The sequence below is a fragment of the Fukomys damarensis genome, unplaced genomic scaffold (genome assembly GCF_012274545.1).
Source record: "Fukomys damarensis isolate Sample0158 unplaced genomic scaffold, DMR_v1.0_HiC HiC_scaffold_16, whole genome shotgun sequence".
Taxonomy (NCBI): domain Eukaryota; kingdom Metazoa; phylum Chordata; class Mammalia; order Rodentia; family Bathyergidae; genus Fukomys; species Fukomys damarensis.
Genome location: NW_022900928.1, coordinates 131,558,973 through 131,565,140, shown reverse-complemented (window position 1 = coordinate 131,565,140; position 6,168 = coordinate 131,558,973). Strand labels below are relative to the sequence as shown.

The following is a 6,168-nucleotide window of genomic DNA, read 5'->3' as shown; positions in this document are numbered from 1 at the left end:
TAATGCCAATGTGACTGTTCCTGTAATAAAAATTTTTAAAAAAGTTTTAATATCCGCAGTATTCTTTGATCACACCTTGCGTTCGAGGAATGGATTTTACTTAAATTGCGAACTTTAAGTGGGGCAGAAGGGCTGTCGATTGCATTAAATTCTCGGGGTAAAGGAAGTCGGGCAGTTAGCTGGGGTCACCAAAGGGAATCGTGACTTACATGGGATTGAGGGAGGAACCAAGGTGAGACTCCTCAGAGGAGCAGGGCAGGGGGATTTGTCCAGCTAAGAATTCGTCATTTGTCCCAGATAAGATCACACCTAGGTGAGATGTTTTGTGTAGACACTCTGGCCACACCAATTTTTTCTTCTTATCTTGGCAACATGTTGCATTCAAAGAACTCTTACAGAGAGTATTTGTTAACAATAACCAATGAGCAAACACTGCTGAGCTTTGCACACAATACTATAGTGAATTTCCCTGCAGCCTTCATAATAGGAACACCTACTTCTAGTTTAGTTGAGAAAGTACAGGCTCAGAGAAGCCAAGTACTTAACCCCAGATGCTGGGTAGTAACAGAGCTGAGATTTGAGCCCAAGTCTTTGGAAAGGTAAGGTCTCTGTGCCTGTAGCCCAGCTGGCAAGTGGATTTGAAGTTCACATTCCTGGCAGGAAGCTCTCCCAGAGTGAATCCTTGCCAAGTCTTTCCCTATTGGGATTCTCAGGGAGTGGTATTCCACAGGATATTTTGCTACATTCTGTGATTGCACTTTTAGAGTTGTGTTCCTTCTGAAAGTATCAAGCGAGAAAGTGAACAGTAAGGCTACAGTCTGCTGCTTCAAGCAGAGAAGAAACTGTCACATGAACAATGTACCTTGGTCAAATAGTTCTGCGTTCACCTCCTCCCAAAAAAAGTTTTTGGAAGTGGTCTAACACACAGCCAACTTATATGACTATGCTAATCTTACAAGATGAAGATGTCCATGCATGAATTATATAAAAAAATGAAGTCCCTGGTTTCAACTCTTTAAAGATCATCAGTTGCTAACCATCTTTCAATGTCTAGTCCACCAGCAATTTTGCCTTTGTTTCTGTTTGAGTCGTGCCTTATACTCCCTGGGACACTGTAGGACAGGTTAGAGGCGGATCACCACCTATTTCAACTTGTAGTGACTGCATCCGTCTTAGAGTGATCTATTTGTTTCACGTGATGACTGTGTTTTCCAATTCAATTTCCACAGTCATCCAACCCCGGTCGTCTCAGAGGCATGTGCAAATGGGAAGCACCCGGGGAAGAGAAATAAGATGATATTAATGAACCTAGGAGTGCAATCAATCACACTCTGTCTCTGCAGTTATTTCCCTACCGTCTCTGTCCCTTTTCTGCTGCTTAATTGGATTCCACAGACTGGCTGTTTTAGAATGAAGAGAAATGTGTTTTCTGGAGACTAAGAAGTCCGAGGCATGGTGCTGGAGTGTGGCACGGTCCCCTCGTTGCCTTATGATGGTGACAGCACACAGGAACGTGGCACAGGCTGCAGCTCAGGCCTCTCTTGCACCTGCAGAGCCACCAGAACCAACATGGAGGCCCTGGCCCATAGCCTCACTATCCTGACGACCTGCCCAAGTCCCTGCCTCCAGACATCTCCAGCACACGAGTTCAGAGTGTAAGTTTCCTGCACATGACGTCGGGGCCACATTCAAGTCACACCAACTGCATTACAAGTCACACCAACTGTTTTTCCCCATCAGGCTGAGCTGCTCCAGTGACGATCAGAGCCACAGGTGCCCATGGGGCAGCACATGCCCACCCAGGCTTGGTTCAACAAAGCCGTGAATTCAGCAAGCAGGGCTGAAGCATAAAGACAGAGGAGAAATGCAGGCTGTGTCAGGCACCACCCGTTCCAGGCAAAGGATTTGACAGGAGGACGAATGGGTGCAGTACTGAGATGAGTCAGTACCTGAAACTGGGTGACTTCTCCAGAGAACTGATGGCCCTGGAGGAAATTTACCCAGAAAACTTTGCTCTCAGCTCCCCCATCATTCTGGCTTACAGTGTAGCCATCACTAGCACATCAAAACACGAGGGCATTAGTGATAAAAAGAAAAAAACCCTTCATGTTTCTGTACACTATATGGCTTTCACCACTCTCTCAGAGGCTATATTTCCTTGAGCATCTGAAAGAGGAGATTATTCTCTTTTAAAAAGGAGAAAACTGAGTGTAGGAGGGGTTATGCTGGGAGTCCAAGGCCACCCGGGTAGGGGCCTGGGTGCAGCTGGGACTGGGACACAAGTCTGATATTGTTCCCCTCCTGGGAAAAGTGTATGTCCCAAGGCTCGCCCTCCTGCCCTGACCGGCATTAGAATTGGAAGAAAGCATTTTTATTGAAAAGCTCTTTGGAGGAAAGCCGCTTTTGAAGGGCTTCCTAAAAGGAAAAGTGATGGCTGTGGCTATGTCCTTTTCAGGGTCCCAGACGAATGAAGACACCCGCGGATCGTGGCCCAGGGCTGCCCATGGTTTTTCTGCCCTTCCCTGGCCTGCGCTCATCCATCACCTGCAAGACTTCAGGAAGTCAGGAAAGATGGTGTCATCGCTGCTTCCCTGGGCCACTTCCTGCCCAGTTGCCCTGTTTCCTTCCAGTGTTACGTACTGCACCACTAATCAGGGATTTGGAGGGCTGGTTCCTCCCTCTCCTCCAGCCCTCCCTGCCCCCACGGGGCTGTCACAGGGCAATGCGGGCAAAGTAAAATCGGGATAGGTGCATAGGGCAGAATACGGAAAGGTTCCAAAGGTGTGTGTGATAGTCAAGGCAGATCTAGGTTTTAGATGGCCAGAAGTTTATGCAGTTGGAGGGCTTCTTTTCAAGAAAAAGAACAACAAATTCTTCCTTTGGTAAGATCCCACTTGGGCAGGAGTCCATATGCAACCCTGGACCTCACACCCGACAAGGAGGAGGAGCTGTGAAGGCCCCGGCCTTCCCTGGCTCCACTGGTGGGGAGCAGAAGTCCCTTTCACCCTGGTTTGTTCCCTCCTCTGTTCCCCCACATTCACAGGCCTCCTGCTGGGAAAAGTCCGTGCCTACCCACACAAGCGGGCACTTCTGCTTGGGCCATTTTTGGGTGTTTAAAGGCCCTAGGTTATGGAGATAGCACTGTGGTGCCCAGGATGCCGTGAGTACCTGATGAGTCCCCCAGAATAGGGCACAGAGACTGAAGGCTCAGGGCCTGGGCAGCTTATGCACCCAGTGTCACTGGCATCTTCCAGGCACCGACTTGGTGGCCCACTTCTCTGTTTCACCGTAGGCTGTTGGCTCACTCTCAGCCACAAGAAGGCCACGGTCAAGTACACTAGCAGCATAAGTGGGTTTGGGAACCCAGGGAGAGGCGCCAAGTGAATCACACTGCTAGCTTACCTCAAACACTGCTGCATTGCCTCCCCACCTTCTGTCCCTCACCCTGTCCTCCTCAGTCCTGTCCTCCTGGGTGTCCATTGGGCTGAAGCTGGCAGAGCAGGGGCCCCCTGTTGAGCCCCCTCACACCCTGAGAGGCCTTCCCAGGCCCTTAGCACTGGCAGCTGAGCTGTGCTGCTGTATGAGCAGGAGTTCTGACTGGGAAGCTACTGGCCCATGGTGATGAATGAAATAATTGGGTTCAACAAAACTGCCCGCACACAGGAGAGGGCGTCAGGGCTGATGGCTCAGAGGGAGTTCATTAAAGATAGAAGCGAAGACTTGGGAGCAGGGGACTCAAGTTTGCTGTCAGCTGGCTCCAAGGCCACTTTGGGGCAGGACTTGGAGTGTTAAGGGGTGAAAATATCCAGATGGGGAGGAGGAGCCTTCAAGCCAGTGTGACTAAGTGCGCCTCTCCGTCCCAAGCTTCTTTGCTCTCCATTTTGCTGGCCAAATCCAGCTGCCGCCGAAAGCTTAGCCCCAAATCCAGGCTGCACCTGAAATTGAATGGCACAAACCATTTGCCCTCTCTTCCTCCCACCCAGGCTGCTTCCCTCAAGTTCTCCGTTGCCCAAGGCTAATCTGGGGCTGCCCTGGGGTGCTGTCTCTATCAGCAAACTCCTGTGTCAGGGACACGCACCCCATCTCTGCTCTTTCTATCCTACTTTAACCATTTCATCCAAGCCACAGCCACCCCTCACCAGGGATGACCAAGGGACATCCCTGTCATAACAATCCTGGGTGCCTTGGTTACAGAAGAACTGCCCTGGTTGCTGGCAGCATCCTCATGTCTTTTTTCCTTTGTGGATTCCTGTTCCATCTGGATCGCCCTTTTCCATAAGGGTTAGGATTCTCCTGAATGCCTGCCTTGTTCACCTCCTAAAGACTGTGGTTAGGGTGGGGTGTCAGCTTGATCAGTTTTGGGATCCCCAAGGGATTAGTGGGGCACACTTTGGGAAGTCATGGGGTGAGTCCTTGGGGATCCGTGTCTGATCCCTCACCCCTTCCTCTCTGTCCTGTTCCCCCATTCTGTTTCTCAGCCACCATGAACGAAGCATCTTTCCCCAGCCACAGCCTTCGGCCATGATGCTCCTGCAGCGACGCTAGCCACTCGTGGATGGAACCCCCCAAAACTAAGAGCCCAGTCTGACCTCTCTTCCCTCTTGTAAGTTGTGTGTCAGGTGCTGTGTCTCAGCGAAGAGAAAGCTGACAGTACAGGCTTCTATCTCCAGTATGGTCCCATTCTGAGGTACCTCGTGAGGAGGATGCGCGTTAGCCCACGAGGCCCATCTGTAGTCCATGTGTCCCACAGTACGGGCTTTTCTAAAAGCAAAAGCCAGCGCCCATCACTCTCTTTCTCAGTTTCCTGGGACTCTGCAGAGACTGTGAGCCCTTTGCCCCTGGCTGATGTGCAGAAGTCCCCACGTCTTGTCTCCACCAGTCTGCTCCCATCCTCCTTTCCTCCATCGGCCTTTTGTCTGTTACTCAGACACGTCCATCCCTTTCCTGGCGTCAAGTCTTTACAGAAGCTCTCTCTGTTCTCTTTTAAAAACCTCTGGCTCCCGATCTGTCTGAGGCTGGCAACTTCCCGCCGTTCAGGTGGCAGGCATAAATGTCACCTCTACGGGGGTCCACTTTGACCAAGATCAAAATCAAGCATGTCCTTCCCTCTCTGAAATTCTCTAGCTGGCCCTTACCGGTGTCTGGCACTTCCTTTCTGTTCATTCGTTTTGTTTCTGTCTCCTACCCTGGCTTCCCTTGGAAAACAGCCCCACATGAGTGGGAACCTGTCTGTCTGGTTCCTTGTGAAAGCCCCAGAATTAGAGGAAACCTTTGCAGGCAGTTGGCACCCAGTAAGTACTAGTCAAATGAACAGGTACGTAATTAGCTAGAGTAGTCTGGGCTCCCTGTTAGCAGTGTTTTGGGTTAATTTAGGATAGTGCTAGGTAGGGCTTTGTTCTGGCAGGGTAATACAGGGCAGAGTTTCTCATCCTGAGCAGAATGGACACTTTGGATGGATGATTCTTGGTTTAGGGGCTGCCCTGTGCATGGTAGGATGTTTATCAGCATTCCTGACCCTTGCCCGCTAAATTGCAGTGACTCCCCAGTGGCGGCTCGGTGGAGGGTCTGGGTTGGCTTTGGGTCCATCTAGGGGATTGGCAGAGCACACTTGTAGGTGAATCTGGGTGGCTCACCGGGACACGGCCTTGGAGTCTGTGTGTCTGGTCCCCGACCCCTCCTCTCTGGCGCTGTTCCCCTGCTCTACCTCCTGGCCTCCACGAACTAAGTGTCTGCTTTGCCAGGCTCTGCGGTCATGACGTTTTTCCCTTAGAGCCAGCTGACCATGGAAGGAATCAAGCGGCGAGTGTCAGTACTGTGTCCCAGTGTCAGCAGAGCTGACAATACTTAGGCTTCCCCTTGTGACAACACAAAACATCCCCTGTGTGGCAAAGTCACAGTGGGCCATCCATTCCCAAAGCCCCTTCCAGCACTGCACAGCTGAGTACACTAAGTCTCCAAGTGGCCAGGAGGGTGGTGGCCACCAGGGGGAAGGCCCTGTGCTCAGCTGTGACCTGACCTGGGTCCCCGCTCTGTCGCAGCCTCACTGGCTGAGCTGGGAGCCTGCTCAGCTCCCAGGCTTGAGTTTCCTTATCTTCAGAGTGGGGTGTCTGTGCCCTTTATGGGGTACAAGGGGAGAGGGTGGGTGGGAACCTGGGACTCCTTTCAGAG

The 6,168-nt window shown here is 51.3% G+C and overlaps 1 long non-coding RNA gene across 1 annotated transcript; it reads right to left on the bottom strand.

The window, feature by feature from the left end:
• Nucleotides 1-3,684: 3,684 nt before the first annotated feature.
• Nucleotides 3,685-5,789, bottom strand: LOC104863609. Its single transcript, XR_780625.1, has 3 exons — nucleotides 5,634-5,789; nucleotides 4,590-4,761; nucleotides 3,685-3,935 (listed from the first exon to the last, which is right to left on the bottom strand). It is a non-coding gene; the product is annotated as an uncharacterized LOC104863609 (long non-coding RNA).
• Between the last annotated feature and the right edge of the window lie 379 nt (nucleotides 5,790-6,168).